Source organism: Brachyhypopomus gauderio, chromosome 6 (genome assembly GCF_052324685.1).
Source record: "Brachyhypopomus gauderio isolate BG-103 chromosome 6, BGAUD_0.2, whole genome shotgun sequence".
Lineage (NCBI taxonomy): Eukaryota > Metazoa > Chordata > Actinopteri > Gymnotiformes > Hypopomidae > Brachyhypopomus > Brachyhypopomus gauderio.
Genome location: NC_135216.1, coordinates 19,455,529 through 19,469,614, shown reverse-complemented (window position 1 = coordinate 19,469,614; position 14,086 = coordinate 19,455,529).

The following is a 14,086-nucleotide window of genomic DNA, read 5'->3' as shown; positions in this document are numbered from 1 at the left end:
AGTCTGTCACACAGCTCTGACACTCACACGGTTTTCAGTATCAATTCAGATTTATTTTCTTTGCAGTTTTCTTTTTTGCTCCCAGATCATTTTGCCCATTTCATTTGAGTTCACAGGAACACAGACTCACACACTAGTAAACATAATTTAGCACATATTTGTCTCAGCATCACAACAGAACTTCCAATACCTGATTTAATCCCAGACATTAATAATCTAGTGCATTATATTGGAATTAATCCAAATTGCATTACTGTTCATTCATAATCCACTCATATAAGATCACTACATATGCATATCTAAAGTTCATAACATTGTGACCCAGTAGATGGTGTCTGGTCAACTGATTATCGTACATTGTAGCTCAGTAAATGAACTGCTACCCGTTTCTTTGTACTAGATCAGTCTTGGTGTGATTGCAGATATTTACTTTATAAATATTACACTTCATTAAATGGAATGGAAGTGCATACATGTATAATCACTAAAGTCACTGATGTCATGGTAAAATATAATCAGTTGACTAATTTAGTCAACACTGACCTGTAATGGTCTGTATTTGGTCTATATTTCATGTAAACAACTGTTCCTTCATTGCTTTTGTGTTCAGATGTGGATGGAGTGTATGGTTACAAGGAACTTCCTTCTAATTTGTCTTTGGTTATAAGCAGTTAATTTGACATCATTTTAACTGACAAATTTAATGTATACTCCCCAACCATCACTTTTCACTATGCAATCATTCCACCATGTTTTATATATTTAAAAACCTCCCCACTCGCCTCCTCTGGGTGGTCTCTGTCCTTCAAGCTCAGGTCCTCTACCAGACGTCTGGGAGCTTGAGGGACCTGCGTAGTATCTCAGCTGTTCCCAGGCCTGTAGTCTTCTGGGTGGAGAGCTCTGATCTTGTTTCTGGGATCTGCAGGAGCCATTCTCCAAGGTTGGGGGTAACAGCTCCATGTGCTCCGAATAACACATCATATATTATAATAATATACATAGCCTACATAAAATCCTTCATAAAACATTTTAAATTTAGAATATATACAAGTGAACTACAACAATGTACACCATTACAGACATGCACATGTGCATATCGTTATTTTAAAACTTAAAAAAAATGTTAGGTCAGCATCTTCAGCATGTAGGGAAACAGCTTAACATTCTACTAATATGTTCCTTCATAGATAATTAGCCAAACGCCCACAGTTGCTGTCCCCAATGCATAATAAGTTAAGTGCAGATGTCAGTTCCTCCGAGGTAAACGGTAGTTTTGCAGAAGGACTTGTGTTAGTCTTCTGCTTCTGTCTGTCTCTCGTGGAGTCACTTGGGAGAATGCGTCTCTCGTTTTGTCGGGTCTTCGTTGTAGGCCTCATCCTTGTAGTCCTGTGGTAAACCCACGCGCGTGCGCCGTTTCTCCTTAAAGCGGCCCGAACGGGAAACACGCAGGTTACGGCGGTCCGTGCCCTCACTGAAAGTCGGTTGGACAGCTGAGTCGTCATACGTTTCATCGCTTAGCAAAGAAGTATCTCCTTCCGCGTGTGACTTGGCCGGGGAAGTCTTCTGTTGCGCGAGGTCTGCGGAGGACGGCTGTGCCGGTTCAGCGCATTTCTCAGAGGCTGCATGAGCGTAAAGCTCTTGCTCCATAACACGAGCGGATTCTCTGGCTGCCTTTCTCCTTTTCCCCACGAAAGACCTCCACCAAGGAGCTGTCATTTTGACACCCTGAAGAAACATAAGCCTACGTCATCAGTGTTTTGAACTTTAAGAGAAAAAAAACGTGTTGAGTAAATCTATGCAACTCCTGATCAACTGAATTCGGTTTACAATCACCAGTATAACAAAGTGGTAAACATCAGTGTCTCGAGGTCTGAAGCTTATTAAACGTGTGGGGGCAGTAACGAACGGAACTTAACACAGCACCGCCGCCACAAATCGCCTGACTTGGACGGCTGCGGTACTGTTGCGCTGGTAAATAGCCTCGAGGCTCCTGTCGGCAACCCCCTTGAGGCTTTTATAGGTACTGATTCATGCCGTAAAAATTAACCTGTTCGGCTGCCTGAGCAACTCACCTGGATATGACGGCCGACACGCCAAGCGTCGAAATGCAAAGCTGTAACGTAAAGTGGGGACGTGGGTACCGAGAGTAAAACTCCAACCGGTGACCGGTAGTCCGGTCTTTAAACGGTGCTCATGTGCTGAGGAAATCCCGACGTTTGATATGATATCCTTCGTCGCGGATCCAAATAGTTTATAAAGACACATTGGATAGATTCATGATATAATTGTATATATTGTTTTTAAGTGTCTCTAAGAAAAATCCAATAACATCAGATGAGGATTATGCGACTCCAAATTGAGAGTGAATGAGTAATTTTATAGTGTCGTCGTGTTTTACTAACCTTTGGATTCCACCTCCGAAACTAGCACAAGCACACCTGTTCTTTGTTTTCATTGGTCGAACAACACGAGGATCGGTCACGTGACATAAGACAGGTAGGCCTGATTTAGATAGTGGGTTGGACTTGTGGTTGCCCAAGCAACGCACTGCGAGTCTCTTCCTTGGCGAGGTGAAACCCTTTTCTCATTCACTAGGTGGGGAGCATTCTTACGCGTCCCAGCAAAACAGCTCCACCCTATATGACACTGTGCCGGCCAGCTATTGATAGCTTTGATGTTTCTGAAATAAGCCTCTTTAAGACACATACATAATCTTTGACGTACGTTTAGTTCTTTTGTCGAGTTTTAAGAAGCGCTGTCATAGGCCAAGCGCCAACAGACAGCTAAAAATGTCACTTACAAATCGTCAGATGCTTGCAGGCTCCGTGCACAAGGGCTCCATTATCTGTCATTCTCCAGAGCCCACGAGGATGCAGAATGCGCGGAGTGGGTTACAACTACAATACTTGTTTGTTATTTTTTGACAGGACAGTGAATGACTGAATATACTACCGACCAGTAATAGGGTACAGAATATTATGTACATTTCTTGTTTGTTTGTTTCTGTTTAATAACTTGCCTACATTTTGCTCACATTTTATCCTTGTGATATTATTATTATTATTATTATTATTATTATTATTATTATTATTATTATTGTTGTTGTTATTGTTATTGTTATTATTGCCAACAGGTCCTTTTTTACCCTTTAAGTCCATAATTTGTGCATAGACTCTATAGCTAGAGTTTGAAAGTGAAAGTAGTCGTAATTCATCTCAGTACGTTTCTATGTAGTTAGGACAAATAAATAAACAAGCTCATATTTCAGTGCAGGAATATTTCCACTCAGTTTCCCACATGTATTACATACTACATAGCTACGTATACTGTACACTTAAAATCAGGTCTATGCAAATCAGAATTATTGATCCATTCCACAGATATCTGGAGGCAGTGGATTGGCTGTGATCTGCTGGATGCAGTGAGGATTGGCTGTGATCTTAGAGAAATATACGCCAGTTCTTCTTTATCTCTCTCTCTCTCTCTCTCTCACTGTCTTTCTGGTTGTCTGCCTGTTCACATTCCATGCATACACCCCTGCGTGTGTGAGCACACAGACATGAACTATGACCTATGACCTATGCCAGCATTTTCACATCTCTGCAGTGCCTGCTTGGCTGCATCTTCTCTGATCTCACATCTGCATCTTATGGAAGATTCAGACCTGCTGCACAGCCATGAAACTGCTAGGATCTGATCGCCAACTTAGCCAGTGATAAGTAGCACAAACACTGATAACTAGTGAAATCACATTGACATGACCACTTTCCTGCACAGACATGTCACCTAAGGTTAGATAGGCAGCTTGGTGCTGTGTGGGCCTGTTATTGCTTCTCTGATGACTCCACTGAGAGGGTTGCTCTCATGGAAGGGGTGGGATAATGCAGAAAGGGATTATAATATTATAGTGGGATTACAATATTACCTCAAAATTGATGCTACATTAAAGATACTAACAATAATTTTAGCGTCATTCAGACAAACAAACTAAAGATATCTGTCCTTTGAGCTGAATGGCATAAAGAGCCCGGATGCTTCCATCAGGTGCCAAATGAACAGATACCCGAGCTTCAGTGAAGTGGAACAGCTCTTGCTAAACTGCCTCATGCACATGGGGTTAGCAGATAAACACACACACACACATGCTAACCTACACTGTAAAACACACATGCGAAAGTAAACATACATGCTGAGCTAAACTGTAAAACATACATGATAACCTAAACTGTAAAACACAAATGCTAAGCTAAACTATAAAACATACATGCTAACCTACATTGTAAACACACATGCTAACCTAAACTGTAAAACATACACGCTAACCTAGACTGTAAAACATACATGCTAAGCAAAAAATGTAAAACATACATGCTAAACTACACTATAAAACAGGGGTAATCAATTAAATCTTTCCGCGGTCCATTTTTGGCAGATAGCTCAGACCTTAGGTCCGGGTCCGCGGTGGCGAACGAAAGTTGTTGAGCGGGGGGGGGGGGGGGGGGGGGGGGGGGGGGGGTTTGGCGAACGAAAGTTGTTGAGCTGGGGGGGCAACGTAACACTCAAATGGGTGGTGGATGTAACACTCGTCTCCGATTTAAAATATAGTCTCCCGTTAAAATTTTTTTGGCATTTGGGTCCGTATCCAGTTAATCAGGAATGTAATTGGGTCCGGACAGGACGGCGTTCGGGTCCGGATCCGGACCGCGGTCCGCCATTTGGTGATACCTGCTGTAAAACATGCATGCCAATGTAAACACACATGCTAACCTATATTGTAAAACACATGCTAATGTAAACATGCTAAGCTAAACTGTTAAATACACATGCTAAGCAAAAACTGTAAAACATGCATGCCAATGTAAAAACACATGCTAACCTATATTGTAAAACACACATGCTAATGTAAACACATACGCTAAGCTAAATTGTTAAACATACATGCTAAGCAAAAAGTGTAAAACATACATGCTAACCTAGACTGTAAAACACACATGCTAATGTAAACACACATGCTAAGCAAAAACTGTAAAACATACATGCTAACCTATACTGTAAAACATGCATGCCAATGTAAACACACATGCTAGCCTATATTGTAAAACACACATGCTAATGTAAACACACATGCTAAGCTAAACTGTTAAACACACATGCTAAGCAAAAAGTGTAAAACATACATGCTAACCTACATTGTAAAACACACATGCTAATGCAAACACACATGCTAAGCTAAACTGTAAAACATACATGCTAACCTAAACAGTTGCTGCAGGGTCCACATGGTGACATTAGATGATGTCATAAGCTATTATGACAGTATGTAAACAGATGTCAGTGTTGTTATGCACCAACTTCATGTGTAACATTTTAATTAAATAAATCTTGCTGCTTTTTTATGTGAATGGTCTTACACCTGTACCTTGTTTATAATGTAACGCAAAATAATCAGAAAAGGTGCGTCTCGGTAACACTGCCTCTCATGGATGGCTCATTCTGCTGGCATTGTTGGACTGCTCTGTTACAGGGGCCATGCTGTTCAACACAACAGCAGGTGGACACCTCCTGTTTTTTTTCTGGATCTGTGTGGGTGAAACTGAGTGGTGGAATGCATGTCTAAATGGTTTCTGTGCCGAGGACTGGGGTAGAGAGAGGTGGCGTAAGGAATGCCAGTGAAAAAGTTTCTGTTGCCAGGAAGTGAGGCGTGTAGGGCAGGGAATGACCCTGCTAATGGCTTCAGGAATGAACAGCAGGAGAAAGAGAGAAAGTGGAAATATCCTGGAATGCAGTCTTTGCTGTTTCACTCTGAACGGTTGCCATGGAAGAGGAGAGCAGGAAACATACCTGCCTGGCCGCATGCCTGGGGGACTCCCGACCTGTAGGTGCTCTGAAGCACCCAGCACACAACACAGTACAGAACAATGTGTGTGAGTATATAATGTACGTGTGTGTGTATATATGTGTGTGCGTGTATATATGTGTGCGTGTGCGCTGTATATATGGGATCACGCATCACTGATGCTTCTTCAGCGTCAGACTCCGAGCTGGGGGACACCAAGAGAAGGGACAGGCTGGGGGACACTGAGAGAAGGGACAGGCTGAGGGACAGGGACACAGCGTCTACACCCCCCCTTCCAACAGGTCTAGCCAGTCGAGAGTGAGGCAGGCGGCTGTCTGAGCCCTGGGTGGTACGGCTGGTGTCCTGTCTGGATTCAGTGCTGTGAACCTGAACTGGAGAGAACAATCCTTAGAATTCCTACAGCACAGACTTAATCAGGGGCAGAGAGGGGCAGGAGCAGAGTGTAGGTCAGGGGTAGAGAGGGGGCAGGAGCAGAGTGTAGGTCAGGGGCTGCGTGACCTGCTGTGGTGGTTAGAGTTAGTAAAGCTGAACAGGCAGTGTGGATCTCCAGTGCAGGGTGTGTGGGAGGAGTCACGGCAGGGTGAGGAGGACAGTGCTGGGCGTGGAGGTTCTGCTGGATTACAGCTATTGTTAAACCTAATTTGTATTCAAATGAGAGTTAGACACTCCCCACATTTACTGTGTTAGACACATCTGGATCTTCATCATCCCCAGTCAGAATGTGATGAGAAGATGAACAGTGTAGATGAACATACACACATATGTATACATGTACAGTGTTTACTACACCACCGAGATGTCCTATGGATTCAGTTTTCAGAGACTTCAGTACAGAGACAGAAAGACCCTCCCCAAACCTGAGTGAGGTGTGAACATACACAGCTAACGTCAGCTGACTCACATCTCACATAGTTACAGGGTTAGAGTGAGTTGGGTTAGGGTTACAGGACTAGACATGGGTCTCTATATTTAGAGATCTTTTGTATATGGTTATTGACAGTGAAAATCTCTGTCTCTGTATCTGTCTCTTTGAGAAAGTCTGAGAGTGGAGAGGCAGTGGCAGCCTGTCTGACTGGTAGAGTGGGTCATCTGCTGAGATCATAAGCTCTAAAATAAGCTCTGTGTATGTGTGTATACATGTGATCATTATGTCCATGTTGGTTTCCATTCACAGGGCTGTTTTAGCATGAGATTGTTTGAGGTGCAATATAAAAGCGTTTACAATACAAAATCCCTTATATATTGTGAAAAAAATTCACAGAGAGAGAGAGAGAGAAAGAGAGAGAGAGAGAGAGAGAGAATCACATACCTATTCACATTGCAGAGACTGAATTGTTGGCACAGGAACCATGTATACCACACACACACACACACACACACACACACACACACATACAGGTACATAAACTTCAGTGTGTCTGATATTTTTATCTGATAGTCTGATAGGCTTGTACAACACCCTGGTGCACAACTGCCTGATACCACTCAACACGACAGCCTACTACACACCATGCTATTACACAACACCCTACTATACACCACTTTATTACACAACACCCTACTACACACCACGTTATTATACAACACCCTACTACAAACCACTTTATTACACAACACCCTACTACACACCACTTTATTACACAACACCCTTCTACACACTACATTATTACACAACACCTTACTACACACCACACTATAACACAACACCCTACTACACACCACATTATTACACAACACCTTACTACACACCACTTTATTACACAACACCCTTCTACACACTACATTATTACACAACACCTTACTACACACCACACTATAACACAACACCCTACTACACACCACATTATTACACAACACCCTACTACACAACTGCCTGATACACCCTATACTACTATGCATGATGACATCTATCTTAATACATTTATTTACATTTTACATACACAAACGTTTAACTGGACCTTTTTCAGAGCGTCTGTGTTATTAATGGCCACTAGGTGGCAGTGACCTTGCTCTGAAAGTTTGTTTTTGCAAAATGCAGTTTGGTGATCTTTTATTATGCGGGTATGTGTGTGTTTGTTATCTGTCTACTGGTATAATATAATATATGATAATATAATATAATAATGTATATATAATAGTATAATATAACAATTATTATTATTATATATCATCACATCACATCTTCTTATCATGGTGGAGTGGTTTGCGTACCTATATGTTCTTAGGAGCTATGTGTAACGATACAAATTTGGAGAGACGCGTGCAGATCATTTCATTTGAAATGTTGCGATGGGCTAAAGACAGGAAGAGCTCATAATCCGCAGTCCTTAACAACAGGCAAGGGTAAAGACAGGTGAATCCGAGTGATCAACTCCGTGGGAGCAGGCTTGGGACAAAAACAGAAACAGAAGTCTGAACCAGAACTGTAGTCGTGAAAACACTTGGTACGCACACATGATAATGAGGCAATACTTTGCAACTAACAGAAAGGGAAATTGGCTTAAATAATACTTAAACACAGATGTTATCAATAATCTGGTGAAGATGATCTTATTATGTCTGTTCGGGCTGGGGAGAGTGAGGGATTCTGGGTATTGGAGACAGGTTGATTCTGTGATGTCAAAGTCAAATTTATTTATACAGTGCATTTTACAACACATGTCACAAAGCAGCTTTACAATCATATGGGTCCAGATCCCTAATGAGCAAGCCAAAGGCCACAGTGACAAGGAAAAACTCCATATGATGATGGGGATTAGAAAGAAACCTCAGGAGGACCAAGACTCAAAAGGGAACCCATCCTCCATTGGGCGGCACAGCTAGTACAAGTCCATATTTGTGGTCAAAAAGTAGTTTATAGTTATCGTTGTGGTTCTAGTTCCCCGGCCAAGTAGACAGTCCCTTCAGTGTAGATGGTGAGCCTCAGGTTGGAGCTAGCATCAGCATGTCCTCTTGCGGCAATGGCACATCCAACCCGGTCATTAGTACATCCACTGGCAAGCCTGACCATCTCCTAAGTGCTTGCAATGTAACCATCTTAGGTAGAAGCATGCAAAAAGATAGACAATACAGGTTGAGTGTGTGAGCATCAATTTAAAGAACCATTGATTTAAACATACAGTACATATCTCACGTGCCAGTGATTAGCATGTGGCTCTGGCAGGCTAATCTATAGCACCATCTATAGCAGCAACTAAAGGGAGGGGTTCAGAGGTGACCACAGTCATGAGGGCTCACTGAGCCATTGCTTTCCAGCCAAGTCATTGTCACAACTAGAGTGATGCCATGACACAGCTGGATGACAGCATCAACATCTCAGATTACCAGAATTCTCAACGTCTGGCGGCCCTGAGCCCCACTCCTTCACATTTAACTGAAGGCTTGATTAAATAGGTGAGTCTTAAGTCTAGATTTAAATATTGGAACTGTCTCAGATTGGACTTTGAAGGCTAACTGAGGGGCTTTAAAAGAGAAAGCTCTGCATCTGGCTGTAGTCTTACTAATTTTTGGAACTAAGAGAAATCCAGCATTTTGGGAGCGCAAAGGGCGAGATGGGTTGTAGTAAGCAATGAGTTCACTCATATTGTGGAGCAAGACCATTTAATGCCTTATAGGTCAACAGAAGAATTTTAAATTCAATTCGATATTTAATCGGAAGCAAGTGTAATACCGCGAAAGTGGGACTAATATGATCGAATTTTCTAGCCTTAGTTAGGACTCTAGCTGCAGCATTTTGTACAAGTTGTAGTTTCTTAATGGACTGTTTAGATGATCCAATTAGAATACCATTACAGTAGTTCAATCTTGATTATGACACTATGATATGACACTAGGTTGTCGGGGGCAACGCCCCTGGTAGGGTCCCCCAAGTCAAATTGGTCTCAGATGATGAGCCAGACAAAGAGTGATCCATAAAACCCCTATGGAGCAGTGAGACAGTGTCCCTCCCCCTGAGGGAGGGGCTCACCCTGGGGGAGTGGCTCACCCTGGGGGGAGGGGCTCCTCAGAGAGTGTCTGGTGTCCAAGGCAGTGGGGGGGTGGGGCCTAGGTTTCTTTGATTAGGCTGCTGCCCCCACCACACAGACCTGAATAATCACCACATATAATCACCACATATCACCACCACATATACTCACCACATATACTCACCACATATGATCACCAAATATAATCACCACATATACTCACCACATATACTAAACACATATAATCACCACATATCATCACCAAATATAATCATCACATAATCACCACATATATTCATCACATATATTCATCACATATAATCACCACATATCACCACCCCATATTCTCACCACATATAATCATCACATAACACATTAACTAAACATATACAACATACATATAACATATACTCAAACTTATAATCCAACATATCACACAAGCAGATTACATTCTTCGCTTTCTTCCCTCTCTCCATCTCCCCTCTCTCTCTCTCCCTGTCTCCCCCTCCCCCTTTTAATTTTTTCCACATGTGTCCCCCACCTCTGCTCCCTCCCCCTTCCCTGGGGGTAGTAGACCCCCCCCGTTCCCATCCCGCCCCCATATCCCCCCCGTCCCCCGTCCCCATCCTGCTGAGGGGCGGAGCTGTTGGGGACCTTTGCTTTAATAATGCAGGCAGAGGTGCTTCTGTGATCAGAGTGAAGACAGTGGGCATCTTCAGGAACTGTGTTGGTCGTCAGGCCTCTGACGCAGCGCCACTGCGCTGTAATGTCTGTAAACACGCTCTGTGATGTCTGGCTATGCTGCTCTACTGCACTTGTGTTTGTTGTAATGCACTGCTGTGTTTGGAGAATCTGTCACAGCATTACTGTTTTATGAGCACACGTACACACACACACACACACACACACACTGACTCTTGGTATGTGTGTGTAGGCAGCAGAGGGTTAACACTAGCAAAACAGAATTGGGGAAATCTAACATAATGGCCCAGCCAGCTGCTGTCTGTGGACTCTTTCACCCCCCCCCCCCCCCCCTCTTCGTCCCTCCATCCCTGCCTCCCTCTCTCTTTCTCCCTCTCTCTCTCCCCTCAGCAATGAATAATTCTACAAGAAATTATGTAGAATTACTTTTGTATATGACCTGTGCACTGTGTGTGTGTGTGTGAGCTGTGTAGTGTGTGTGTGAGCTGTGTAGTGTGTGTGAGAGCTGTGTAGTATGTGCGAGAGCTGTGTAGTGTGTGAGCTGTGTAGTGTGTGTGTGTGAGCTGTGTAGTGTGTGTGAGAGCTGTGTAGTATGTGTGTATGTGAGCTGTGTATGAGCTGTGTAGTGTGTGTGAGAGCTGTGTAGTATGTGTGTGTGTGAGCTGTGTATGAGCTGTGTAGTGTGTGTGTGTGTATGAGCTGTGTAGTGTGTGTGAGCTGTGTAGTGAATGTGACCTGTGTGTTGTGTGTAAGTGACTTGTACAGTGTTTAAGGGATGAAGGGGCGAATTTGAGTAGCAGTACAGCCCTTTGGTTTAGGTGCTGCCGTCCTTTTACTTTGAAGGCAATACATGTACTATAAAAACAATACTTGTTAGGCTTGTCCCGATTTGATATTTGGATCAGATCGGCCGCCGATAATTGCAAAAAATGCGTATTGGTATCGGATCGGTAGGCACCAGAAAATGCCAATCCAGACTCCCGATCCAGTTTTCTTTTTTTTCCAGTGCACCCATGTAGACAATCCATTCCATGTTTTCGCCAGTGAGAGTAAAATCCAAAGAGGTAGAGTGCAACATATGCCACAGTAAAGTCAAGCGTTGTGGTAAAGTTGTAAGAACTTTTAATACAACCAATCTAATCAAGCATTTAGAGAAATACCACCATAAACAACAAGAAGAGTTTCTAAAGACAAAAAGAAAGGTCCTACACAACTAACAGTGGCAGAAACATTTGCGAAGCATGACAAACACTTTAAAAAAGTACAATTTACAATATTATTTGCACTTATGGCTTTTTAAGCCTTGGTTTACTGATGCCATTTCTGTTTGTTATTTATTATTTTGTCTATTTTGAGGTTATTAATTGCTAAATAAACAGGTCAGTTTCTCCTTACCAACCATTGTGTATTATTCAAACACACCTAATTCAGCTGGCTACTTGTTATCAAGAGTAAAACACTTTTCAACATGAGTTTGACAAAGTAAGTTGGCTAAATAACTTTAAACTCTAATACATGCTCCGATAGGCTGGTATCGGTATTGGCCGATATCTGTATCGGATCGGAAGTACAAATAAATATCGGTATCGGATCGGAAGTTCAAAAAGCTGGATTGGGACATCCCTAATACTTGTAGTACATAGACAACACTTGGACTATGTGAGAGACAAAGTGTGGGGGAGCAGGAGACAGGCCAGACACGCCCACACGGTCCTTCTGTCCTTCTCTGGTATGGTAGTGAACACACTGAGCACTAAACACAAAGTGTGTCTGGCTCATGAAGACAACACGCTCTGTGTGACACTGACGAATGCTTGCTCTGAGAGCCTTTGTGCAGAAGACCCGGACGTCACTAGTGGGTCAGTCTCTTCCATGGACACAATTCTGTGCAGCATTGGACTTCAGACTCTAGGGCACTTGGTAACCCTGGTAACTCAAGTGACTGTAGTAACTCTACTGGGTCCTGAGTTGGGTGATGAGGATAGTGTTTCTGTCCTTATACATGAGTCAGTGTTGGGAAAGTGGGGAATTGGTTAGAAACTCAGACATGATTCTCTGATAGTCTCATATTTTGGACTTAGAGAAGGAGGAAGTCTCTCTCTGTGTTTTCTGTGTTTAATTTTCATGAGGTCATTTGCTTATTTGTATTCACAATCGAGTAATTCATAACATTTTGTTTTGTTCTGTTGTCCTATGTCATTTTTCCATTTGTTTTTCATTCTTTTCTCTTTAGTCTCTCTCTGTTTAGCGGACTGAGTTGGGCTACACTCTATCCTCTACAATCTGCCCTCTACCCTCATCCCTCTATCCTCTACCTTCTATCCTCTGCCCTCTACTCTCTACCCTTCTGACCACTTTGGAGCAAATTAAATCTTCTGTGCCACACAGTCAAATGCTCCTCTTTGTCTAACTCTTTCTCTCTCTCTCCTCTTTTGTTTATTTATTCCATATCTGTTCCTGTAAAGATTTCACTCTGATCTTTACTTACTTGCACTTCTTCAAGTGATCTTGAAGTGACACACACACACACACACATTGATATTGCAGTTCTATAATCTTGGCCTTCTCCTGGTAGGCAGATTTGTTCATATGAGTGCTAGACAGGAAATGACCTTACTGACCTTACTGACGCTAACATGGCCCTCCTCACTAGACACACTGGGAAATATGCTTGTAAAGAGGAAATACTAAATGTGTGTGTGTGTGTGTGTGTGTGTGTGTGTGTGTGTGTGTGTGTGCGTGTGCGTGTGCAAGCTCTTGGTTCAAGATGTTGGTTACAGCTGTTAGTTAGAGCTGTTTGAATCGTTGGTTAGAACTGTTATAACTATTGTAGAACTGTTAGTTTTAAAGCCGTTAGAGCAGTTCATTAGAGCTGTTGGTTAGAGTTGTTCCTTTGACCTGTTCATTAGAGCTGTTCATTTGAACTCCTTCATGACCTTGATGGAGATATGAAACATCTGGACATTTTCTTTTAGGCATCTTCAGTTGAGCAGCAGTGCCATCTGTTGCTAATGGAGTTGGTGCTAATAAGGGGGTAATGGTAGAAACTGAGCTGAGCTCTTCTGGTTCCTGCACATTCTGCTGAATGTGCAGCGTGTTTGATTATGTGCCACCACACAGTTGAGAGTTGCTGTACCCATGAGTGGGCACTGGCCCTGAGATCAGGGCCTCCTCTGAGATCTCCTTCACTCCTCTGGGTTCTCTTTCATTCCTCTGGGTTCTCCTTCACTCCTCTGGGTTTCCCTTCACTCTTCTGAGATCTCCTTCACTCCTCTTTTCTGCTGTTTGCCTCTGTTCAAACAAGCATTATGATTCCAGAGCTGAGTCCTCAAGGGACCCTCGTGGGAAGTCTGCTTTCCTCATAATGTAGTGATGCATGCGTGCGTGTGTGTGTGTGTGCGTGCGTGTGTGCGTGCGTGCGTGCGTGTTGTTAGTAGACTGCTGTCCACATCTGGTTGACGAGGGGAGAAAGGGGCGGAGTGATCCATGTCTGAACTCAGAGATTGTGTGTGTGTGTGTGTGTGTGTGTGTGTGTGTGTGTGTGTAATCTGCACCAGATGAC